Source organism: Sus scrofa, chromosome 2 (assembly GCF_000003025.6).
Source record: "Sus scrofa isolate TJ Tabasco breed Duroc chromosome 2, Sscrofa11.1, whole genome shotgun sequence".
In the NCBI taxonomy this organism is placed as follows: domain Eukaryota; kingdom Metazoa; phylum Chordata; class Mammalia; order Artiodactyla; family Suidae; genus Sus; species Sus scrofa.
Window position 1 is genome coordinate 59743889 of NC_010444.4, and position 26546 is coordinate 59770434.

At 50.1% G+C, this 26546-nt stretch overlaps 1 long non-coding RNA gene across 1 annotated transcript; it reads left to right on the plus strand.

Moving 5' to 3' along the window:
• LOC106507304 lies at positions 1–26413 on the plus strand. The gene is made up of 4 exons (XR_001303191.2): positions 1–792; positions 7638–7706; positions 11019–11130; positions 26077–26413. It is a non-coding gene; the product is annotated as an uncharacterized LOC106507304 (long non-coding RNA).

A 26546-nucleotide genomic window follows, 5' to 3' on the forward strand; every position in this document is an offset into this window, starting at 1 on the left:
AAGGCCAGGGATCGAACCTGCGTTCTCATGATTACCAGTCAGATTCGTTTCTGCTGAGCCATGACAGGAATTCCCAAACGGGCATCCTTGACTCTATTTACCCCTCATCCTTCCATCAGTGAAACTGCTCTGTTCCCGCATCCTGCCCTTCTCACCACCTTGTCCAGCCCCATCTTTGATCCCTGGGACCAGCCCCCTGTGTGGTCCTGGACTCCTCACTTCCGCTCTCACAGGTTCATCCCTGTGAGGTGGCCAGAGTCAGACTCATCCTCCCTCTCTCCAGAACCCTCTATGGCTCCCATCTCCCTTGGGGTCAAAGCCCTGGCGGCATTGCTGCTCCTGCTTCCTTTCCCCTCTTACCACACTCAGGCTGAATCAACCTCCTCCAAGTGGAGGAGTCAGACACTCTCCTGCCTCAGGGACTTGGCACAGGCTGCGCCTCTGCCTGGCACCATCTTCTCTGAGACACTCAGATGTTCCCCCACCTCCTTCACTCTCAGCTCAAATGCCATTCCCACCCACGTGCTCTTCCTTCCTCCCTTACCATCAGGAGCCAAGCTTTTGTTTTCGGTAGTGTCAACATGGTATGCTTACAAACAACCACACTCCAAGTCAGAGTCATTTATCAGATGCATCCTGTGTGCCAGGCCCAGGGCTGGTGGCTGGGGACACAGCTAGGGACAATCTGAGACATCTCTGCCCTTGTGGGCCTCATCAGGATGGAAGATGGACAGTACGGATAAAGTGGAACACAAGACCTGATGTGGCAGAGGAAGGGTCTTTCCAGATCAGGTAACCATGGAGGGCTTCCTGGAAGAGGTGGCATTGGGCCCCAGGCCTGAATGTGGGGAGGGAGAGAGGGGAAGGGGATGGGTGAGAAGATTACAAGCAGAGACTAAGGCTCTGACTTGGGAATGAGCTTGTTTGCAGGGAGCAGTGGACAGAGATAATGGGGGGAGGGCAGTGGGGCCTCGTGGGGCCTCAAGGGCCACAGAGAGAGTGTTATTACAAAACAGTGGGTCCAGGAGTTCCCGTCCGTCGTGGCGCAGTGGTTAATGAATCCGACTAGGAACCATGAGGTTGCGGGTTCAGTCCCTGCCCTTGCTCAGTGGGTTAACGATCTGGCGTTGTGGTGTAGGTTGCAGACGCGGCTCGGATCCCGCGTTGCTGTGGCTTTGGCGTAGGCCGGCGGCTACAGCTCCGATTAGACCCCTAGCCTGGGAACCTCCATATGCCGTGGGAGCAGCCCAAGAAATAGCAAAAAAAGACACAAAAAAAAAAAAAACAGTGGGTCCAGGAGTCCCCATTGTGGCTCACGGTAATGAAGCGGACTAGTATCCATGAGGACGTGGGTTTGATCTCTGGCTTCGCTCAGTGGGTTAAGGATCTAGTGTTGCCATGAGCTGTGGAGTAGGTTGCAGAAGCGGCTCGGATCTGGTGTTGCTGTGGCTATGGCATAGTCCGGCAGCTACAGCTCCGATTAGACCCCTAGGCTGGGAACCTCCATATGCTACACGTGTGGCCCTAAAAAGACCAAAAAAAAAAAAAAATCTCTTGTGATAGACCATGATGGAAGAAGATATGAGAAAAAGAAAGTATGCATATGTATAACTGGGTCATCTTGCTGTATAGCAGAAATTGACAGAACATTGTAAATAAACTATAATAATTTTTTTAAATGGGGGCATAAATCAACTATAATAAAAAATGTAAAAAAATTTTTTAATACAAAAATAAAGGAATCACATGAATTGGAAAAAAATGGGGCAGGAGTTCCCTGGTGGCTCAGCGAGTTAGGAATCCGGCGTTGTCACTCTAGCTGTGGGCAGGTTTGATCCCTGGCCCAGGAACATCCACATGCTGCCCTGCCGGCATGGTAAAACAAAACAAAACAAATCAAAGCAAAGCAAACAACAACAACAACAAAACAATAGGGCACCCTGGGAGGGTCTCAAGGTGGTGGTAGGACTTGATTTGTGTCTCCCAAAGGAAAGACATGAGAGCATGCCGTCACTCTGGTGGCGGTGCATTTCTCACTAGTTCACAGGTGAAGAAACGGAGGCTCAGAGAGGTGAAGGTCATTAACTCAGCATCATCAAGTCCAATCCCTGCAGCCTGGAGCCGGTGATCCCCTTCCCCTCACATACTCCCGTGCAGCTCAGTTGCTGATGGGGAAACCAAGGCACAGCAGTACTGGCACTCGCTGAGGCCCCCTCTAGGCTCCCTGCCCTTCCCCCGAGCAGCCTCACTGGGGCACTTTCTTATGGGGAGGAAACAGAAGCAGCTGGTTTCACAAGTGGGCGGCCAAAGCCACAGGCTAGAGTTTCAGTTTACAAATAGCGTCCAGCTCCAACTGCCTGCTGCAGCCCAGGAGGTTTGCTGGGCCAGTGCCTGCCTGACCGTGTGTGTGCTAAGAGGAACACAGGACCTGCTGGCTCGGGGAGGCGGGGTGCCAGTGGGCTGAGGGGTGGTTGGGGGTCAGGGGTTGGGGTTGCACTGACCCCCCCTCCTCATTTGGGCTTCATCACTCATTCAATCAACAGCCAATGCTTACTTCATGCTTTGAATTATTAGCACATTTTCTCCTCCAAGTGAGTTTACATTAAGAGCATACAAAGCCGTGTACCAGGTATTCAGTCATTTAGACATCCTAGGAGTTCCCGTTGTGGCTCAGCATGTTAAGAACCCGACTAGTATCCAGGAGGACACAGGTTTGATCTCTGTCCTTGCTCAGTGGGTTAAGGATCTGGCATTGCTCTGAGCTGTGGTATAGGTCACAAATTTGGCTTGGATCTGGTGTTGCTGTGGCTGTGGTGTAGAGCGGCAGCTGCAGCTCTGATTCAATCCCTAGCCTGGGGACTTGCTGATGCCACAGGTGTGGCCCTAAAAAGAAAAGAAGTTCCCAGGTAGACATATTTTGGGGGGCCACAATTCAGCCCTCTCCAGGCGGGTATTATCAGTTCTACTTTACAGGTCAGAGAACTGGGGCAGAGAGAGGTTAAGTCGCTGATCTGAAGGACCAGAACTTACACCCCAGCTGGCTGGAGCCTAGATCTAGTCACTTCACTGCTCTAGAATCACCTCCAGTCGGCTATGTGTCAGGTCCTTGCCAGGTGCTGGGGACACAAAGGGGAACAAGAATTGTGGCATCAGGGCTGTGGTTTTCTGTTTGTTCGTTTGTCTTTAGAGCTGTATCCATGGCATGTGGAAGTTCCCAGGCTAAGGGTTGAATTGCAGCTCCAGCTTCAGGCCTCCATCATGGCCACAGCAATGTCGGATCTGAGCTATGTCTGTGACCTACACCACAGCTCACAACAACATCAGGTCCTTAACTCACTGAGCGAGGTCAGGGATGGAATCCATGTCCTCATGAATCCTCATCGAGTTCTTTACTGCTGAGCCACAACGGGAACTCTAGGAATGTGGTTTTTTAATCTCAGGCTAATGGATGTTCTGTGTGTCAGGATGTGATCTTAGGATCAAGGGTCTCCCCTGTAGTGGGCTGAATGCTTCTCCTCCAAAAGACATGTCTGCCTGGGACTTATGAATGGGACTTACACGGATCTATGGTCTTTGCAAGATGTAATTAAGGGAAGGATCTTGAAATGAGCTCATCCTGGATTAGGATGAGTCCTAAACCCAAGGACAAGCATCCCTATGAGGTAAGAGAAAGGAGGGGAATATGTGAGACAGAGGAGACAGACATGCGAGGACAGGGGCAGAGCCTGGAAGGAAGCTGCCACAAGCCAAGAAAGGCTCAGGGTTTTGGGCAGCCATCAGAAGCCAGGAGAGACCAGGGACAGATTCTCCCTCCCAGCCCTTAGAAGAAAGAAACACTGCCAGTGCCCTGATCTCGGATTTCTTGCTTCCAGACCGTGAGAGCAGACATTTTCGTTATTTTAAGCCACCCAGTTCTTGGCACTTTGTTTCAGTAGCCCCAGGAAACTCCCACAATTCCCTTTATCCCACATAACAATCCCCCTGTGTTCTCGCAGGTACCCTGCTTAAAAGGGTGGTGCCTACCCCCAGGGAGTGGGATCTTTTTGGGATCTCAAGGGAGTGTGGGTTGTGGACTCTAAGATGCTTAGAAACTCCAGACACTTTCTAAAGCATTGGAAAGTCTGAGTTTCATGTGAATCTGTGACCGGGGAAACTGGTTTTGTTGGATTTTGCAGTGCTTGCCAATTAAATGGCATATCATCAGTGTTTGGATGTGCATCTTCTTTATCTCCAACTGATGGTGAACATCTCACCACATGAGTTTTCTCCTTGGATTCTTCGTACTCTTCATGATGAGTTATAGGAGTTCTTTATATTTGTTTGATACTATTCCTCTGTCAGTTGAGTATAGCACAAATATCTCCCCCTCGTTTGTAATTTGTCTCTTTCTTCAAGTTGCTTTTGATTAGTAAAAAAGTTAATCTGAATACATGCAAATTGATTAATATTCTTATAAGTATAAAGTGCTTCTTGGCTCTTTGGGGGGAAGTCTTTCCTTATTGAGGATCACCTGTGTTTTCTACCAAGGCATTTGAGATTTAGTCAAGTTTGGGTTTTTTTTTTTTTTTTTTTTTTTTTTTTTTTGCATATAACCCCTGCACCCACATGGGGTTGAATTCTCTGTTTCTCTGTGATGCAGGGATCCAATTTAGGGATCAAATTTTTTTTTTTTTTGGTCTTTTTAGGACTGCACCCACTGCATGTGGAGGTTCCCAGGCTAGGGGTCGAATCAGAGCTATAGCTGCCAGCCTGCACCATAGCCACCGAGCCCCACCTGTGACCCACCACAGCTCATGGCAACACAGGATCCTTAACCCACTGAGCAAGGCCAGGGATTGAACCCGCAACCTCATGGTTCCTAGTAAGATTAATTTCTGCTGCACCATGATGGGAACTCCCCAATTTGTTTTAAATATGGACTCTCCCTTCCCAGATCCTTTTATGAGATAATCTCCCCTCCCCACCGCTAGGACAGACCCTTTCATTCCATTTTGGAGCAAAATTCATGACCTATATTGGTGTCTGTGGGCATTTAATATCAATCCATTGATCAATGTGTCTCTCCCTGTGCCAGCATCCCTCTGACTCAATTGCAGCCTTCATAATGGGTCCCAATATCTTGTAAGACAGGTAGCACCACCCTGTTCTTCTTCAGAAGTGTCTTGGCAATTTGCAACCCTCTGCTCTTCCAGATAAAAGTTTGAATCATTGTGTCAAGTTCCAGTGGGAGGAAACTCTGTTGTGACTTTGCCTGGGATTGTGTCACAATTTCAGATGGGGAGAATCAGTGTCTTTTGAGCCTCAGCTTCCCTGTCCATGAATATGGTACATCCACCATACCCACTTCTTCCTTAATATCTCTTAATACAGCTATTTATGTTTCCCAGAAGAACTGAGAGCTCTTGCTTCCTTTATTCCTCTTTCCTGATGCAGGGAGGAATGCTCCATCTGATCTTCCCTTTCGCCTCTTCATTCTTGATTCCACCAAGAGGGTTTTTTTTTTTTTTTTTTCCTATATCTGGTATTTCTGATTTTGCCTGCTTTATTACTAAATTTTGTTTCGTTTCATTTTGTTCAGATGGACTCACTTTCTCATGGCTGGTGTAGTCCTCTGCTTGTTTGGGGAGGCACGTCAAGCTCATTTTAAGCTCCTGGCCTATAAATCCTCCTGTTCCCACTCCAGGTGGAAATTTCAGAGATTTTTTTTTTTTTTTCCTGGTGAAAGGATGTGTTTCTCCAGATCTGGTCATTTTGATTCCAGCCCATTTCCTTAGGAATGTCAAAGCAAGGCCGGCCCCTGTCCCCCAGACTCAGAATGAGATGGGTCCGAAAGTCCCTTAAAGCCTCAGGTCATCACTTCTCGCTGCCCCTCCCTCCCCAGCCCCAGCTTCCCCCAGCAACTCCCAGGGAGGTGGCCTGGCCCGTGGGAGGGGGATCACTCTGTCATTTGCAAGCACCCACCCCCAGGAGTAAGGAGTCATTCTTCTGGCAGGTGTGGGGTTGTGCACAGCATGTTCCTTCAATGGGGGGGTGGTGTGGAGAGTAGAATTCCTAGCCGCCCCCTCGAGGCTGTCTGGCGCCTCCATCTCAGACTCGGGTCATTCCCTGAGTTTTCTCAGCATCCCCCACTCTGGCGCCTCTGGGCCAGTCTCCAGGAAGAGCTGAGATTTCCCTCAGTCCTGGACATCAAGCCTGGGATCGGCCTCAGGAGCCCAGAGGTCATTTAAAACTGCTCTGTGTCATGGAAAATTTCAAACACACCCTGCAGTCAAGAAGGCACAGAGGTCCCTGGGCCATCCTCAGATTCGCAGTGACCCAGGTTGCACTCACTCCGTGTCCACAACAACCCTCCCCCCTTGACCTTATTAGGTCTGTGCTAATCCCAAGGTCATGTTCATGGCCTGATATGAGACGCTGGGTTCTTCTTATAAGACAAGCCCGGTTCCAAAACCCAAAACCCACCAAGAACCAGCGTCCCTTTCATTCCTTGCTCCTCAGTCTTTGGGGTCCTACAAATATTTCTCCATCCTTAAGGCCCTGGCTGGTGTCACCACCCGGGGAACTGCAGGTTGGGAGCTTGGGACCTCAGTTTTCCCATCTGTATGTTGAGCTGAACCAGTCTGGTTGGGGGCAGGGAGGGGTCTGCAAGCTAGACCTGGGGAGTGGGATTAAACGGCCCAAGGTCTCTCTCTGATTCTCCCCACACTGTCTCTCCTACTGTTTCCCTGTCTCTTTATCTCTCTCCATCTATCTCCCTCTCTGTGTCTGTTTCTTCCATCTCTCCCTGTTTCTCTGTTTCTATCTCTGCTGCTCTCTTCCTTGTGTCTGTCTCTGTCTCCCTCCTCGTCTCGATCTGTTTTCTCATCTCTCTCTCTCTCTCCCCACCTCTTTCCCTGTCTCTTATCCATATCTCTCTCCTTGTCGCTCTCTCTCCTTGTGTCTCTCTGTGTCATTTCTCTCTCTCCCTCTCCCTGTCTCTCACATCCTCCCCACTTTTTTTTTTTTTTTTTTTGTCTTTTTAGGGCCACACACATGGCACATGAAGGTTCCCAGGCTAGGAGTCGAATTGGAGCTGCAGATGCTGGCCTACAGCATGGCCACAGCAATGTGGGATTGGAGCCACATCTGTGACCTACATCAGGGCAACACGGAATCCTTAACCCACTGAGCAAGGCCAGAGATCAAGCCTGTGTCCTCATAGATACTAGTTGGGTTTGTTACCACTGAGACACAATGGGAACTCCTCTCTCTCTCTCTTTTTTTTTTTTTTTTTTTTTTTTTTTGTCTTTTGTCTTTTTAGGGCTGCACCCTCGGCATATGGAAGTTCCCAGGCTAGGGGTCTAATTGGAGCTGTTGCTGCCGGCCTACACCACAGGCACAGTAACTCGGGATCCAAGCCACATCTGCAACCTACATCACAGCCCACGACAACGCCAGATCCTTAACCCACTGAGCAAGGCCAGGGATCGAACCTGTGTCCTCATGGATGCTAGTTGGGTTCATTAACCCCTGAGCCATTATGGGAACTCCCCCCCCTTTGTGTCTCTCTCTGTCTGTTTCTCTTTCCCTGTCTCTCTGTCTCTCTCCTGTCTCTCTGTGTCCCTCTGTCACCGACTATCTGTCTCTCTCTCATACAGGTGTATTGGATCCACTGTCTGACTGCCTTGCAACCCCTGCATCTTCCTGAGGCCTCCAGTCTGAAGAAGGTGAACTATGGTTAATTTCTTCTTCTTCTTCTTTTTTTTTTTTTTTTTTTGGCTGCACCCATGACACGCAGAAGTATCCAAGCCAGTGATCAAACCCACGCCACAGCAGTGACAAGGCCGGATCCTTAAACCACTGCACCACAAGGGAACTCCAGGATGAGCAATGGCTGAACCTCCAGTGAATGGTTGATGGGCTGGACCTCTGGGTGAGGTCAAAATTGCACACACAAGCCCCAAGCCAAGTGTGGCCACCTTGTCCTGACCCTGTGAATCCCCACCCTCCCGGGGGGCCCACATTATTGAGTCCCCAAAGCAGCCTCCCCAGATCTCCATGCAAAGCTGTGAGCTCCCCCGTTGTCACCCTGAGTCCAGTTTCCCAGTGATCCAGGGTCTCCAGTGTCAGGACACTGGCTCCTCACCACTCCCAAGATTGTTCTAGGGTAGAAGCAGCCCTTGGACTGGACCTTGTCAAGGGGCAGCTGTGTACTGGGATGTGGCTGAGACAGTGCTGCTGCCTCATTGGGGTGGTCCTGGCCATGAAGGGAAGGTTTCTGCCCTGTAGACTAGCAACCCAAGCCTTTGGGCAAGGTTGAGATGTACGATCTAGGTGTTTTTTGGTTTGTTTGTTTGTTTGTTTTTTGTCTTTTGGTCTTTTTAGGGCCCCACCTGTGGCACATGAAGGTTCCCAGGCTAGGGGTTGAATCAGAGCTGTAGCCACCGGCCTACACCACAGTCACAGCAACGCCAGATCCAAGCCACGTCTGTGATCTACACCAGAGCTCACAGCAATGCTGGATCCTTAACCCACTGAGCGAGGCCAGGGATCGAACCCACAACCTCATGGTTCCTAGTCTAAGTTGTTATCGCTGCGCCACAACGGGAACTCCCGATCTAGCCTTTATGTTGACTTTTCTCAGCATAAAACAAACAAAGGTGGCAGAGAGGACAAAAGATACTGGATCGAACCCAGGATTTATTTATCCTTCCCAGATGATTCCTATCACATCAACCTACTCTAACCCCAAAACCACTCCATGAGGCGGGGGATCATTACCCCACAGTATAGATGGGGAAAATGAGGCAGCACCTCTGTGCAGCTGTGACAGCTGTAATATCTCCATTTCCAAACAGACTGCTTTTTTAACCTTTTGTCTGTGTTTACATAATGGTATGCTCACGTATTTTTCACAAGTGCCTCACGTATAGCACGTTGACATTGACACAACTTAAAATGCAGATGTATTTTATTTTGAAGGGCACATCTGGACAGTGAGAGTATCTAGTAAGAGATCATTTTTCTTCCTTCCAAGGCTCCAGCCAATAGCATGCATTTCCAAAACAGGGAGACTTTGTATAAAAACATTTAGTTGTTTTTTTTTTTTTTTTTTTGGCTGCAACGGTGGCACACAAAACTTCCTGGGCTGGGAATTGAACCCATGCCACAGCAGTGACCTGAGCCATAGCAGTGACAACACCAGATCCTTAACCCACTGAGCCACCAGGGAACACTTCTAGATTTTTTTTTTTATGGCTGCACCTGTGGCATATGTTAATTCCCAGGCTAGGGGTTGAATCGGAGCTGTAGCTGCCAGCCTAGACCACAGAAACTCAGGATTTTAGTCACATCTGCAACCTACATGACAGCTCACAGCAAAGCTGGATCCTTAACCCACTGAACGAGGCCAGGGATCAAACCCGAGTCCTCATGGATACTAGTCAGGTTCATTACCTCTGAGCCACAATGGGAACTCCTAGATTTTGTTCTTATGTTGCCTTCCCCCACCACTCCCGTCGTCTTGAAATAAAATATCATATACCTATTTTTAAAGCCAGCTTGGTTAGGTTATAATTCACAAACAATAGAGTATAGCTGGATGAGTTTTAACAAAAGCATAACCTTGGAACTATCAATCTTGATATAATATTTCCATCACCCCAAAAGTTCCATCACGGAGTTCCCACTGTGGCTCAGCTGGTTAAGAACCCTACTAGCATTCATGAGGATTTGGGTTTGATCCCTGGCATCTCTCAGAGGCTTAAGGATCTGGCGTTGCGGCAAGCTGTGTCATAGTTCAAAGATGAGGCTTGGATCTGCTGTTGCTGTGGCTGTGGTGTAGGCTGGCAGCTGCAGCTCTGATTTGACTCCTAGCCTGGGAGCTTCCATATGCTGTGGATGTGGCCCTAAAAAACAAAACAAAACAGCAAAAAGTTCCATCAGGCCCCACTGACGGTCACACACACACCCCCATTGCAAGTTGGCAGTAAACGATGAGTACTGGGTGAGAACATTTCTCTTTACCCACTGGATACAGCGAGTTACAGAGATTTACAGATTCAGTTGGAGGGGAGGTAGGGGCTCCTCCTGCCAGGAACCCCCTGGGCTGAGACCAGGGCCTGGGGTGAAGAATCTGCCTGTGGACATCCATTGTTGGCCAAAGTCCCATTTTACAGCTAGTCCAACTGGTAAGGCTAGAGACAAATAGCCTGGTGGGTCCAGCGGCCTTAATTCTGCCCCTAGACAGGATCGGCAGCATCTCTGCAGTGCCAGGACACGGGTTCAATCCCCGGTCTGGCACAGTGGGTTAAAGGATGCATTGTTGCTGCAGGTGTGGCTGAGGTCACAACTGTGGCTCAGATCTGATCCCTGGCCCGGTGGGAATTCCATACGCCACGAGGTGGCCCGAAAAGGAAAGGAAAAGGGGGTGGGGTGGTGCAGCTGGTTAAGGGTCCAGCATTGTCACTGCTGTAACTCAGGTCACTGCTGTGGTGTGGGTTCAATCCCTGGTCCAGGAAACTCCACAGGCCACAAGTATGGAAAAAAAAAAAAAAAGGGAAAATTGGTTTTGTTGTAGACTGAATGTTTGCATTCCCTCTAAACTCATAAATTGAAATCGCAGAGCGTTCCCATTGTGGTGTAGTGGAAAGGAATCCGACTAGTATCCATGAGGATGCCAGTTCAATCCCTGGCCTTGCTCAGTGAGTGGGAGATCCAGTGTTGCCATGAGCTGTGGTGTAGGTCACAGATGAGGCTCAGATTCTGCATCGCTGTGGCTGTTACTCCTATTCAACCCCTAGCCTGGGAACCTCCACATGCTGTGAGTGTGGCCCTAAAAAGCAAACAACAACAACAATAACAAAAACAAAAACAAAAACAAAAAACAAAACCAAGAAATCACAATCCCCAATATGATGGTAGTTGGAGATGGGGCCTTTGGGAGGTAATTAGGTCATGATGGTGGAGCCCCCATTGAGGGGATTAGTGCCTTTATAGTAGAGACATGACAGAGCCTGTTCCCTCTCTCTGCTCTGCAGCAGCCACGTGAGAACCCAGCAAGAAGGGAGCCATCTGCCAGTCAGAAAGCGAGCTTTCACCAGACTCCAGATCTGCTGGCACCTTGATCTGGGCTACTCAGCCTCCAGAACCGTGAGAAATACATGTCTGTTGTTTAAGCTCCCCAGCCTTTAGGTTTTTGTTGTTTGTTTTGTTTTATGGCCACAACCCAGGCATAGGAAAGCTCCCAGGCCAGGGATCAAATTTGAGCCACAGCTTCAACCCATGCCACAGAGGATCCTTAACCCACTTCACCACGTGGGGATTGAACCTGGACCTCCACAGCAACTTGAGCTGCTGCAGTCAGGTTCTTAACCCACCGTGCCACAGTGGGAACTCCTCCCAGCCTTAGGTATTTTTGTCATAGCAACCCAAACTAAGACCTGCTGCATCCTGGAGTCACCACAAATCCTTGGCCAACCAGCAGTTTCTTCCTGCTGGGGCTTTTTGTTTTTTTGAAGTACAGTTGATTTACAATATTGTGTTTATTTCAGATACATTTAGTTATATATACATATTTTGTATTTTTTCCTATCATAGGTTATTACAAAGTATTAAATACAGTTTCCTGAGGTATACAGTAAATCCTGTTGTTTATCTATTCTATGTAGAGTAGTTTTGCATTTGTGAATCCCACACGCCTCTTTTTTTTTTTTTTTTTTTTTTTTTGGCTTTTTAGGGCCACACCTGCAGCATATGGAAGTTCCCAGGCTAGGGGTCGAACCAGAGCTACAGCTGCTGGCCTACACCACAGCCACAGCAATGCAGGATCCAAGACTCATCTGTGGCCTACACCACAGCTCATGACAACACCAGATCTTAACCCACTGAGGGAGGCCAGGGATCAAACCCACAACCTCATGGTTCCTAGTCGGATTTGTTAACCACTGTGCCACGATGGGAACTCACCACACTCCTAATTTATCCCCCTCCCTTTCATCTTTGATAATTGTAAGCCTGATTTCTCTGTCTGTGAATCTGTTTCTGATTTGTACATAGATTCATTTGTATTGTATTGTTTTTTTTTTTTTTTTTTTTCTTTTTAGGGCCATACCTATGGCATATGGAAGTTCCTGGGCTACAGCCTCAGGCCTATGGCAGAGCCAGTGCAATGACAGATCCTTAACCCACTGAGCAAGGAGGCCAGGGATGGAACCTGCATCCTCACAGAGGCAGCACTGGGTCCTTAACTTGCAGAGCCACAACAGGAACTCCATCATTTATATTATTTTTTAGATTGCACATATAAATGATATCATAAAATATTTGTCTTACTCCATCTGACTTACTTCATTAAGCATAATATTGTTTAGGTCTATCTGTGTTGCTGCAAATGGCATTATTTCATTCTTTTTCATGGCTAAGCAATATTGCATTATGTACATATAAACCACACCTTCTTTATCCATTCATCTGTCAGTGGACACTTAGTTTGCTCCCATGTCTTGGCTATTGCGAATAGTGCTTCAGTGAACACTGGGGTGCATGTATCTTTTCAAATTATGGTTTTCTCCAGATACAGGCCCAGGAGTGGGATTGCTGGATCGTATGGTCACTCTATTTTTAACTTGTTAAGGAAACTTCATACTGTTTTCCATAGTAGCTGTATCAATTTACATTCCTGGTGGGGGAGTTCCCTCTGTGGTGCAACAGGGTCAGGGGTGTCTCTGCAGTGCCAGAATGCAGGTTCCATCCCTAGCCTGGCACAGTGCATTAAAGGATGTGGCATTGCCACAGTTGTGGCATAGGTTGAAACTTTGGCTCAAATCTGATCCCTGGCCTGGGAACTCCATATGTCACAGGGCAGCCAAAAAAGAGAAAGAGAAAAAAAAAAAATTATATTCCTAGTGGAGCTTTTGTGGCGATTAAATGAGATCTTTCCTAGCAAGGCCTGGCTGGGCACTCCCAGGCATTAGTGGATGCTGTTATTGTGGTTGCTATTGTTGCCACCCCAGCCCAGCTTCTTGGCCCTGAGATCTCCTAGCCCAGCATCCCAAAGCTCTTCTCTCTGTCCCTTGGCCTCACCCAGCAACCTGTGGCCCTATCCCATTCCTCCTGTGCATGTCTCCTATGGTAGCCAGGGCATCGTGGGAGCAGAGGGTGCACTCAGGAGGCAGGCAACTCTGGAAATCCCAGGGCAGAGGCTGTGTTGGGTGCTACTTTGTCTCACCCCTGCCAGGGCTGAGGATGTGGCAGGGCTTTCATCCTTCTCGCTGTGGGTGATTCAGGACACAGCATCCTGCCCAACTTGCCACGCAACCCTGGACATCCTAAACTTAGCCTTGCCGACTGTCTGCTGTGGAGCCTGCAAATTGTCAAGAGGAGCTCAGGGTGGCATGAAAACAGTCCTTGAAATCATCATGTTCCCTCCCACCCTGGGACCTTTGCACATGTTGTGCCCTCCACTTGGAACTCTGTGTCTTCTGTTTATACCTACAGGTCTCTCTGTCAGGTCCTCCAGGAAGCCTTCCTGGACTTTACGCTGGTGGGGGGGCGGGGTCCTAGGACTGGGGGTCTCCCTTTGGCAGGTCCTGTCCAAGTTATAATTTTTCACTTATGGTGAAGGTAATATCCATCCCCTTTGTTGATGAGGAGCCCTGGGCAGCCAAGGATTGGGGTGCCTGGCATCCAGTAAGTATTTGATAAAGAGTGGTGGGATTGGAGTTCCCGCTATGGCACAGTGAGTTAAGCATCCAGCATTGCTGCAGCTGTAGCATCACAGCTGTGGCTTGGATTTTGTCCCTGGCCTGGGAACTTCCATATGCCATGGGTGCAGCATCTCCACCCCCTCCCAAAAAAAGGTGGGATCAGTTACTGAATTCAATTAACTACTTATTGAAGCCCATCTTCCATCCACTCAGTGACTCTTTCAGACTCTGGGTGCTGGGGACACACTGTGAATGAAGAAACTCGGACTTTCTGCCCTCCTGGGGGACCCCTGTGGTCTGGAGCCTCTTGTTGACAGTCCTAATGAAACTCTTGAATAATAGCACTGTTCTTGTCACCCAGACCCTGGTCCTCAGAGACAGATGATGTATTTATGAGCCACTCATCAGACTTTACTCCAGCTCATCCCCATGAGTTCCTGAGAGGGACAAGGATGATGAACCACTGTGGTATCACTTTGGTGCCACTGTTGGTAGTACCACTTTCTCTATGCCTGGCCTGGGAGCCCCTCAGAATCTCCACAACCTCCTGTGACTCAGGCTTTATCAAAGGGGGAGGGTCAGATTTAGCAAATAAACATCTGGGTAACCAGTTAACTTCAAATTTCAGATAAACAATGAATACATTTTTTTTTCTTTTTGGGCTGCACCCAAGGCATATGGATTTTCCCAGGCTAGGGGATCCAAGCCACATCTGTGACCTATACCGCAGCTCACAGCAACGCTGGATCCTTAACCCACTGAGCGAGGCCAGGAATCATACCTACATCCTTGTGGATCCTAGCTGCGTTCATTAACCACTGAGCCATAAAGGGAACTCCTACATTTTTTAATATGTAGGGGTGTGTGTGTGTGTGTTTTCTTTTTACAGCCATATCTATGGCATATGGAAGTTCCCCGGGTAGGGGTCAATCTCAGCTTCATCTGGGACCTATGCCACAACTACAGCAATACTGGGTCTGAGATGCAGCTATGACCTGTACCTCAGCTTGTGGCAATGCTGGATCCTTAACCACTGAGTGAGGCCAAGAATCAAACCCACATACTCACAGAGACAGTGTCAGGTTCTTAAGCCACTGAGCCACCATGGGAACTCCCATTTCTTTAGATATATAGTTTAATATGTAGTTTATATGAAATTCATAGGTGTCTTGTATTTTGTCTGGAAATGCTGATCCATCATCATTGTGCCCATTTTACAGGTAAGGAAGTGGAGGCCCAGAGAGATTAATTCATACCCCTGATGCAGCATAGCCAGGGATGGGCAGAGGGAGACTCCAAGCGGGATGATAGGACTCAGTGCCTTCAGTGCTCAATTCTTGCTTTCAGAGAGCTCGGCCTGAAAACAGGGGTCCTTTGAATGGGCAAAAGCAGCATCTCGCCTGGGTAGGGAGCACTTTTCCTCACTCTTGCTCGTGGTGCAGAGAGAGGGGTCCCCAAGAGCAGAGCTCTCTGCAAACAGGAGGAGCCTGTCTCACCATCTGGATTCTGGCATCCGGAAGCAGGACGGTTAGTCTCCTGTAAATAGCCTGTCTCGTGTCACTGTAAACAGCTGATGTCTAGAGTTGCTGTCACAGTGCCCAAGTCTTGGTGTGACTGCCCTGTGACTTGATACTCTGCCTCCGACCCCTGTCACCGGATACTTAGTAAACAGTGTTCTGAGAATGGGCAGCAGTGCTCCATCTGGTCAGTACCAGTGCCGGGGCAGGTGGTCGGGTGGGTCCAGCATAAATCCAGGGCCTGACATCAGCCCATCTTGCTTGCTTTGTTCTGATATTTTGTAAACATAGCATCTTGATACCTGTTACTTGTCAACCAGCCAACAGTGTTAGTCCTCAAACCTGCCTTAACATTTCCTAGCTGTAGACCTGGAAGCACTTTAAATAGGGTTCTGATACTTTGTAAATAACGAATCCTGATACTTTGTTACCCATCAAGGGCCTCCTCCAGAGGTTGCCAAACCACAGCTCTGGCCAGCCCTAGAAATGCCTTCTGCACTTTTCTACGGTTGCAGAGTTTCCAAAAGAAGATGATTTTAGAGTTCCTGTCATGGCTCAGGGGTTAACGAACCCAACCAACATCCATGAGGATTGAGGGTTTGCCCCTGGACTTGCTCAGTGGGTTAAGGATCCAGCGTTGCCATGAGCTCTGGTGTGGGTCGCAGACGCGGCTCCGATCCTGTGTTGCTGTGGCTGTGGTGTAGGCTGGCAGCTACAGCTCTGATTTGACCCCTAGCCTGGGAACCTCCATATGCTGCTGATACAGCCCTAAAAGACAAAAAGATCAAAAAAGAAAAGAAAAAAAAAATGAAAGAAAAGAAAAAGAAAACAATTTTGTGACCTGAGAAAATGACCTGAAATTCAAATTTCAGCGTCCACAAATAAAGTTTTATCTGCTTACAATATTCATTTGAGTGACTAGTTGCAATAGATACTGTATGGCCCACAGAGTTGAGAAGATTTATAATCTGGCCATTTATAGAAAAAGTTTGTTGACTCCTGATTTAAATTTTCAGACAGTTGCTGTTTTCTATGCTATGTTTAGTATCCTGTTAGTAGTCAATGGTCCACGGTGTTCATATACTGTGCAAACAACGAGTTCAGTGGTCCATGATGTTCACACACACAAGAGGCATCCCCTTACTTTGTAAGAGTCATAGTCAGCTCAATGGGATGACTTGCTTGGTGCAGTGACCGTTTGGTCTCTGGCAAGGTGTCCTGAGTCTCTGTCAACAGTCAGTCGTGAGAGAGGCAACCAAGATGAGACCCAAAGGGTGATTAAGAATTAGGCAAAGGGGAGTTCCCGTTGTGGCTCAGTGGTTAGCAAATCTGACTAGGAACCATGAGGTTGCGGATTGGATCCCTGGCCTTGCTCAGTGGGGTGGGGATCCGGCATTGCTGTGAGCTGTCGTGTAGGTCGCAGATGCGGGCTCGGGTCCTGAATTGCTGTGGCTCTGGCATAGGCCGGTGGCTACAGCTCTGATTAGACCCCTAGCCTGGGAACCTCCATATGCCATGGAAGCAGCCCTAGAAAAGGCAAAAAGACCAAAAAATAAATAAATTAATTAATTGAAAAAAATAAAAAAAGAATTAGGCAAAGGAAGAAGGAAGGATCTTGATACATTAGGGCAGGACATGGAACACTGAGCCAAAGAGTTTCAAGAACCCTGGTGATGGGTAAGAGATGAGGGGTATGCTTAGCTTGGATGCATTTTGGACCCTCCCTTGACTAATATCTCCCACTTGTGCTGTGGGCTGAGGTGGCCAAAATAAGGACCTCTCTGGGCCTGGAGTCTGGAAGGAAAGGGGGCCCTGGATTTGATGGGGAGGGTTTTATGAGAGGCCACTCTCAGTGGGGATTTCTGCTCACCCCACCCCCATGCCCCAGACACCAAGTGGGCTTTGCAGAAGAGGGGGCGGCAAGGACCTGGAGGCCAGCAGTGAGGTTGGAGACTCTCCCTTAAGGGGACATGCTCTGAGGTCCTGCACCCTCCTTTGTTGCTGCCTGCCTCAGCTCTGCCCTCCTGGAGCTCCCATTACAGACGGGAGGTGGAAGATGACCAGGAAGCCACCAATACGCAGTAATTGGGAATAGTCAGAGCGCAAGGGAAGGGGTGGGAGGGAAAGGGTGAAGCAAAGAGCGTCAGTCAGGGAGGCCAAGGGGCCTCTGAGGAAGGGATATATATATATAATTTTTATATATTAATATATTTCCTTCCTCCCTCCCTCCTCCCTCCCTTTCTCTGTCCTTTCTGTCTTCCTTCCTTCCTTCCTTCCTTCCTTCCTTCCTTCCTTTCTCTCTCTCTCTTTCTTTCTTTCCTTCTTCGGCTCCCCGTGGCATATGCAGTTTCCCATTCAAGGATCAGATACGAGCTGCGTTTGACTTACGCTGCACCTGCAGCAATGCTGGATTTTATATATATATATTTGTTTGTTTGTTTGTTTGTTTGTTTAGGGCTGAACTCATGGCATACGGAGATTCCCAAGCTAGGGGTTGCATTGGAGCTGTAGCCACCAGCCCACACCACAGCAACAGCAACTCAGGATCTGAGCCACATCTGTGACCTACGCCACAGCTCATGGCAATGCCGGATCCTTAACCCACTGAACAAGGCCAGGGAGTCCTTCCTCACGGTTACTAGTTGGGTTTGTTAACCACCGAGCCATGATAGAACTCCAATGCTGGATCCTTTTAACCCACTGTGCCAGGAAGGGGATCAAACCTGCCTCCAGGAGCTGCAGAGACACTGCTGATCCTGTTGTGTCACAGCAGGAACTTCTGGGGAAGGGATATTTGATTTTTTTTTCTTTTCTTTTCTGACTGTGCCTGTGGCATGTGAAAGCTCCTAGGCCAGGGATTTTTGTTTGTTTGTATTTTTTTTAAGGCCACTGCCATGGCATATGGAGATTCTCAGGCTAGGGGTCGAATTGGAGCTATAGCTGCTGGCCTACACCACAGCCACAGCAATGCCAGATCTGAGCCATGTCTGTGACCTACATCACAGCTCACGGCAATGCCGGACCTTAACCCACTGAGTGAGGCCAGGGATCAAACCTGTGTCCTCATGAATGCTAGTCAGATTCGTTTCCACTCAGCCATGATGGGAAGCTCCTAGGCCATGGATTTTCAACCCACGCCACAGCAGCGATCTGAGCTGCTACAGTGACAATGCCAGATTCTTTTTTTGTTGTTGTCTTTTATCCTTTTTTTTAGGGCCACACCTGCGGCATATGGAGGTTTCCAGGCTAGGGGTCCAATCGGAGCTATAGCTGCTGGCCTACACCACAGAAATGCCAGATCTGAGCTATGTCTGTGACCACAACTTACGGTTATGCCAGATCCTCAACCCACTGAGTGAGGCCAGGGATCAAACCCGCAACCCCATGGTTCCTAGTCAGATTCGTTTCTGCTGCGCCATGACGGAAACTCCAATGCCAGATTCTTAACCTGCTGTGCCACAAAGGAACTCTGGGATGTTTGATTTAGTCCTAAGGGAGAAGGTGAAGGCCTTGTGCAGAGTGAGGGAAGGGCTTTCCCAATGGAGGGAACAGCAAGTGCAAAGGTCCTGAGGTGGGACTGAACCTGTTGTGACGGAGGCTGTGGGAGCCAGGCTACACAGAACCTTGTGGGCTTTGAGGAAGGTGTATAGGGATGGGATCCAAGCCTTGTTTCACAGTTCCTATAGCTGCCCTGGGGCTGGGCACCAGCAAGAAATCCCACCAGCACTAACTGGAGCTGGGAATATCTCAGATCCATTTGACAGATGAATCAGTCTGGTGTGGAGCTGATGCAAGCCAAGGCCACTGGGGCTAAAGGCCTGGGCAGGAGAGTCTCTAGAACATACAAGCCTCTGGATGGAATGGGAATGTCTTGCCTGTCCTCTTAAACCACAGAGCTTGGCAGGTCCTTGGGGTGATAAGGCAGCAGGAGGCAACTCCTGGGAATGAGGCATTGCAGGGGGACCTGGGCTAGCTCCAGGAAGTTGGCATGTGAGAAACATGGTCCCCTGTACCTGTTTGGGTGATGCTAGGCTCCTGAGAGGCCTCAGCCCTGGCCAGTCTAGAGCAGACAGACATGGCCAGACAAAAAGTGCCCTCAGCCCCTGAGATCAGAACTGGTCAGAGAAAAGGGGTACTGATGATGGGGTTTTGAAGGATGAGCAGAAGTTTGTGAGCAAGAAAAAGGCACCCTAGGAACGTAACCCACAGGAGGCCCCAGTTTGGCTCCACTTAGCCCTTGTGGCTTGGTGACCCTAGAGTGTCCTCGACCCTTAAGTGTTTCTCTCATTTAATAGGAGCAAGGATAAAGCCTCTGTGGGAGTTCCCGTCATGGCTCAGTGAAAACAAATCTGAGTAGTATCTGTGAGGAGGCTGGTTAGATCCCTGCCCTCACTCAGTAGGTTAAGGATCTGGTGTGGCCGTGAGCTGTGGTGTAGGTCATAGATGTGGCTCAGATCCTATGTTGCTATGGCTGTGGTGTAGGCCAGAGGCTACAGCTGTGATTCAACCCCTAGCCTAGGAATTTCCATATGCTGTGAGTGCAGCCCTAAAAAGACAAAAAAAAAAAAAAAAAAAAAAAAAAAAAAAAAAAAAAGGAATAATGTCTTTGGGAATCTGGCCAGCCCAGGTTTGAATCCAGGCCTTTCTACTCTCTGGGTGACTCTGGGTGAATGAGGCCACACCAAAACTGGCCTCAGTTTACAGGAGAATAAACTGAGGCTTATAGAGGAAGTTCCACTCATCCTTGGATGCACAGGGAAGTGGCCAAAGCTGGGACCTGTGGTCAGGACTCAAGAGAAGACAGAGAGGTAGTCAAGAAGCAGGAGAGGGGTGACTTGCTCAAGGCCAGTATCCTGGGGCCTGAGAGATGGTGAGGAGGGGAAGGAAGAGCAGTCAAGGGCAGTGGGTATAGCAGGTGCAAAGGCCCTGAGGTAGAAACATATGTGGCTGTCTCCAGGAACAGCAAGGAGGCAGGTTGGCCAGGGACTGATGTGTGAGGAGCAGATGGATGGAAAGGAGGGCAGGGCAGTCACAGGGACTGTGCAGGGCCTTTCGGACCAGGAGGAGCCATGCTGTATTTGGAGCAGGGAAGAGATGGAATCCAGAGGGACCACCAGCAGCTGAATCAAGGTTTACTTGGGGATTCAGAGGGCTGGGGGCTGCCATACAGCCTCCTACCTGCCAGCACATATTAGGCCATACCAGTCCATATCGGCAAAAGCCTGGACAGGTCAGAACACTCCAGGACAAGCCAGCTCTTGCCAGCATACACCGGTACCCACTGCCAACAGACACTGGTGCCTAACACCTAGACCCAGACATGCAAATGCGCCCACATGTGCTTCCTGTATTGACAGAGATGTGTTCCACATTCAAGTACATCTGCACATGTGCACAGCCCTCCGGGCCACTCCATAGACAAGGCGGACACGCCAACACGTAGGCAGAGGCTAGTGGCTCCACCTACTTCTAAGCCGCCTGCAAACACACATGTATGCACGCACACCGCCCCCCCCACCCCCGCAAGCCTGCGTCATGAGGAGGCTCAGGAAGTGCTTCTGGGGACTCCCTTGAGAGCTGGCTTCCTGTTTTCAAAGAGGCTGGGAACTGCTGATGGAAAGTTCTGGACAGGCCCAACCCCTCCCCCCCTGCCTCAGCATCCCCCTATCTAGCTCCACAGACTCTGTACCCCCTCTGTGCCCCAGTACTCCCCTTGTCCTACAGTGAGGTCTGGCTCCAAATGAGGAAAGTGAGGTTCAGAGAGGTGCAGCCACTAGCCCATGGTCACACAGTAGGAAAGAGGTGGTACTCGGTATCCACAGCCCGAGATCTAACCTGCCTCCTTCTGGAGCACTGTTCACAGAGTCCAGGATTCACAGATGAGGAATCACCCCCCTTCTGCCTGGACCATGGCCCAGATCCTCCTGGCTCCTGGGGCCACCCTCAAAGCAATTGCAGGTTCTCCTGCCCCATAATCCAATCTCCCCATTCACCACTCCCTCACCCATCCCATCCCTCTATGTCCCCAAAAGGAGGGTCACCCAGTCACAGATATTAATGTAGCTTCAGCATCTAACAAAGCAGACCTGGTTTTCATCCACTGGGAGCTGAGGTGGAGAACATCCACAAATAAAAAAACATATCTACAGCTGTCCTCTCTATGCTCTGGCTCCCACAGAGCCACAAGGATGGCTGAGGACATGCTTGGCTCTCTCTTGTCTGCTGGGGTTGCATAGGCTGTTCCCTTTGCTTGGAGTGCCCTTCTCCAGCTCCCTGGTGAACTCCTCTCCGTCCATCAAAGCCCCAACTCCAATGCCCTCTCCTCCCAGAAACACTTTCAGGACCCTCCAGCCCGCATCCTTCCCTCTGGCCCCACACTGACTTCACAGGGTGGGGATATTTGTGGACTCCACCACAAGGACCCTGGGACTCTGTTCTGCTGTCCTTTTGTGGTGGCAAAAATGATCCCTATCGGATTCCCACTGTGGTGCAACAGGATGGGTGGTGTCTCTGCAGCGCCAGGACACATGTTTGATCCCTGGCTCAGCACAGTGGGTTAAGGGATGAGATCTCAGCTGCATTTTCAATCTATGCCACAGCTGCAGCTTGGATCTGATCCCTGGCCTGGGGAACTCCAGATGCAATGGGGTGGCCAAAAAAAGAAGAAAAAAAGAGGGACCCAATCATCACCTCCAGGGAGTCCCCAAACTCCCACAGTGATTGGTTGAGCTGGAGTCACCTGTCCATCCCTGAACCAATCCTTGACTCTGTGGTGATGAAAGGCTCTAATTGGCCAGCCTTGGTCACATGTCCACATGTGCAAGCAGGAAATGAACCTGGCTCCTTTTGCCCACCAAAAGGTGGGCCAGGAAAAGCAGATGCTCTCAAGATCCTGTTACGGAGGACTTGCTCCATCCTGGCTGGGGAGGTCTTGGGCAAATCACCTGTTCTCTTTGCCTCCGTTGCCCTACCTGTGAATCAAGTTGGAGCACAGAGGGCCGGTCCAGGCACCATTCAGAGGAACTGTCTACTATGCACCTCCTTCCCCCATCCTTTCTTCTTGTTCCTGTGATTCCCCCGAGATGGGGCAGCACAGCATGGCAGGCGCACTGATGGCTGCCAGCTGAGTCACCACTTCCTCCCGGGCCCCTTGCCCAGCCCGATGCTTTTCGGGGACTTTCCTGGCCTTCCCTGAACATCAAAAACATGGTGGGGGAATGACTCCGGGCAGGGAAAGAGGAGGCAGAGGCACGTGTGGACAAGACTGTGTCCACCCTGGCGTGGGTTCAAATCCCACGTCCTGTCCCCACCTGTAAAGAGGCCTTAACCGCTCCTCCTCAGAGTTTGGGGGCTCCACACATGAACACTCCACAAACTCTCAACTGGGGCTGTGGGCGCCCAGCACTGGGGTGAGCATGGTTATCACTGTCATACTTGTTCCATAGGTATGAGCAGGCATGTGGGTCAGTGTTAGTGGACTGTGTGCGCCTGAGTTCGCTGGCCCGTTCCTGGGTTTCTGCACTTGTGTGTGTTCATTGGGGAGCTCCCATGTGTAGAACCCAGTGGGCTTAAAAGACAGGGATATACAGGAGTTCCCGCCATGGCTCAGTGGTTAACGAATCCAACTAGGAGCCATGAGGTTGCAGGTTCGATCCCTGGCCTTGCTCAGTGGGTTAAGGATCTGGCGTTGCCATGAGCTGTGGTGTAGGTTGCAGATGTGGCTCGGATCCCGCATTGCTGTGGCTCTGGTGCAGGCTGGCGGGTATAGCTCTGATCAGACCCCTGGCCTGGGAACCTCCATATGCTGTAGGGGCAGTCGGAGAAAAGGCAAAAAGACAAAAAAAAAAAAAAAAAAAAAAAAAAAAAAAGAATCCTACTAGTGTATCCATGAGGATGCAAATTCCATCCCCGGCCTCGCTCAGTGGGTTAAGGATCCTGAGTGGCCATGAGCTGTGGTGTAGGTCGCAGACACAGCTTGGATCCTGAGTTGATGTGGCTGTGGCATAGGCTGGCAGCTGCAGCTCTGACTCCATCCCTAGTCTGGGAACTTCCATGTGCCACAGGTGTGGCCCTCAAAAAATAAATTAAAAATAATTGAAATGAAATGAATTAAAATAAAATACAGGGAGACCCAGCCCCTTGCTGGATGAAGGTATATCTGGTGGTTCAGAGGACTCCCTGGGCGGGGGGGCTGGGAGATGGCTAGTGTGTGGAAGGGTTGGGGGAGGCTGGGGCTGGGGCAGATCAGGCAGGCTGAGAGGATAAGGAACTGTGTGTGTGCGAGCCTGGGAGGCATCAATTCTTTTTCTTTTTTTGCTTTTTAGGGCTGCACCAGTGGCATATGGATATTCCCAGGCTAGAGGTCGAATCAGAGCTATAGCCGCCGGCTTATGCCACAGACATAGCAATGTGGGATCTGAGACATGTCTGCGACCTACACCACAGCTCAAGGTGACACCAGATCCTTAACCCACTGAGCGAGGCCAGGGATCAAACCCACAACCTCATGGTTCCTAGTCGGATTCGTTTCTGCTGTGCCACAAAGGGAATCCAAGGCATCAATTCTAAAATATTCCCCAAGTATCTACTGTGTGTGCCCAGTGCTGTGGATATAGTGGGGCCCTGGGGTTACAGCCATGTAAATCAAGCCACATATAAATATATAACTCTGGGGAGGGAGAAGATCAGGGAGCAAAATGTATCAGAGCAGGAGGTAGGGGAATTGAGGAGGCCCTCTGGCCTAAGGACCGGGAGGTCTACAAAGGAGAAAGGTCTGGGACCTCTCTGCAGAGAGGGAGCTCCAGGTGGAAGGCACAGCAGGTGCAAAGTTCCTGAGGTGGGGAAGAGCTGGCAGAAGGGCCCCATTAAGGAAGATCTAAGCCCAGGGGGAGGAGGGGAGGCATCAGGGGCAGCACTGGTAGCGGGGCTACCAGGACGGGCTGTCCTGTAACTGGAGCCCAGCAGGAACACATTGCCCCCCCCCACCCGCCCCCAGCACTCCCTGCTTGGGACAGAATGTGCTGGGAGGGGAGGCTGGTGGCGACTGGGCCTGGTGGCTGGAGCAGGGCGGCTGGAGGATTCCTGAACAGCAGCCCGGCTGGGCCTGCCGCCAACCAGGGCGGAAAACAAGCAGCAGGCGCCCTGCCTGCCTGTCACCCCATGCCCTGGGCTTGGCCTGGCCGGGGCAGGAGACAGAGACTGGGAAAGAGTCAGGGACTGAGAGAGATAGAGAGATAGCGAGAGACAGAGATAGTGAGAGAAACAGAGATGCAGAGACAGGAAGACAGAAACAGTGAGAGAGCAACATGAAGAGGCAGAGATGGGGGAGACAAAGATGGTGAAAGAATCAGAGACTAAGAGAGAAAGACAGCAGTGAGAGGAAGAGACTTGGCATTGACCCTGAACCAGTGACAGGTCAGCTTCTAGGAGGTCCTGGGAACAAACATGAGGCAGTGATGCTCCCACCCCCATCAGAGTCTTTGTTTACACCAGAGTAGATGGGGTGTCCACTCAGTGACTGTCACCTGCTCTCAGGCCTGCTGTGTGCTGGGGCCAGGGACACAGCCCTGACTCAGCCCTGCCCTCAAAGTCTCAAACAAGTGAATATCTAAATATGAATTTCAGAGATCGATGAAGACTATGAAAACAATAGGACAGGGGGATGGGAGAGGAAATGATGAGGGGTGGTGACTTTAAGTCAGAATATACCTGGAAAGGTAAGGCTAGTGGAGAACAAGGCATAGGGAAGAGCCTTTCAGCAGAGGGAATCACACATGCAAAGGCCCTGAGTTGGGAACCAGGTTGGTATGTTTGAATAAACCAGGAGTGGAGAAGGAGCTGGAAGGGAGGGGTGGGTGGGTGGCCTTAGGGACCCCAGAAAGGGAGGAATTTTATCTTAGAATATTTGGCCACCTTCCTCTACAGCCTTTGGGCCCCTCTCTATGATCAGGAAGTTCCCCGAATTTTGAATTGCCTGGACCAGCTCCATCCATGTTGTCATTTATCTGTACCAGAAAATCCTCCTCTTTTAGGGATCAGGTTCCAGATAGTTGCAGACACAGGAGTTCTGAGGACACGAGATGACTTGTCCTCCCAAGCCCCCCAGGGGAAAGTTTCAGAGGACTCAATTCATATCCACTGTTGCAATAAACACCTTAGACCCTTCTTAGTTTGAAATATGGATCTGGAAACGGGGATCTTGCCTCTCCCACAACCCAGCTGATGGGGAACACAGCCCTTCCTGAGGCTATTTTGGGCTCTAGCTGAGTATGCTGTGGGATCCTCTCCCCTCCACTGGGCCCCAAGGAACCCCAAGTCCAACAAACTCCAAGCTTGATGGCAGACCAGCTGCCCAGGGTGGATGCTGGATGCGGGGCTGCGTGCACCCTAGGACCAGGAGCCCCTGGAAATCAGGGCCCAAATTTAGACTGGGGAGGGGGTGATTGAGGCTGTGGGGAGGTATTCCAGAATCTCAGATGGGGAAACTGAGGCTCAGAAGCAAGTGACCTGCCCGTCATCACACAGAGAGCCAAGCCTGAACCCAGAGCTCCCATTACCCAACTCCTGAGTCCCCCAGTCCTCAGCCTTGCATCCCTCCAGGATGCCAGTTAATTTTCACTGCCTTGGGCAGGCTGGTGGGTGTAGCCAGAGCTATCAGAGAGCTGGTCTAATTAGGCCCCACCCAAAAGGGGCTTGGCCTGGTGTCTGGAGTGAGCCTGGGCTGCTGGGAGTGGCACCATGGTGTGCACATGGCCTGTGGGGTTTGGATTCCAGAGTTCCAGGGCCAGATTTTTGAGTAGCAGCTCTGTTAGTCTTTACCATGAGTTCCTGGGCATGTCGCCTTGCTCTGATAGACTTACTTTTCCCACTTGCAGCTCCAGAACAATGACAATCTCCACACCATCCAGGCTGCCTTAGAGCCCAGCGAATATTCAAACAAGTCCTCGCATATGCATGACCGCAGCAGTGCTGTCGTGAAAAATTACCAAGCCACAATCACCAAAACATGGAAACAGTCCAAGAGGAAAACAATCTAAGATCAACTCCAAAATCAAGGGGATGGGGGTGGAGGAAATGAGTGGATTAATCAAATGTGGCTCGGGAGTTCCCATTGTGGCACAGTGGAAATGAATCCAACCAGGAACCATGAGGATGCAGGTTCGATCCCAGTCCCTCCCTGCCCATTGAGTTAAGGATCCAGCGTTGCTGTGAGCTGTGGTGTAGGTTGCAGATGTGGCTCGGATCTGGCATTGCTGTGGCTGTGGCATAGGCCAGTAGCTACAGCTCCGTTTGGACCCCTAGCCTGGGAACCTCCATATGCCATGGGTGCGGCCCTAAAAATACA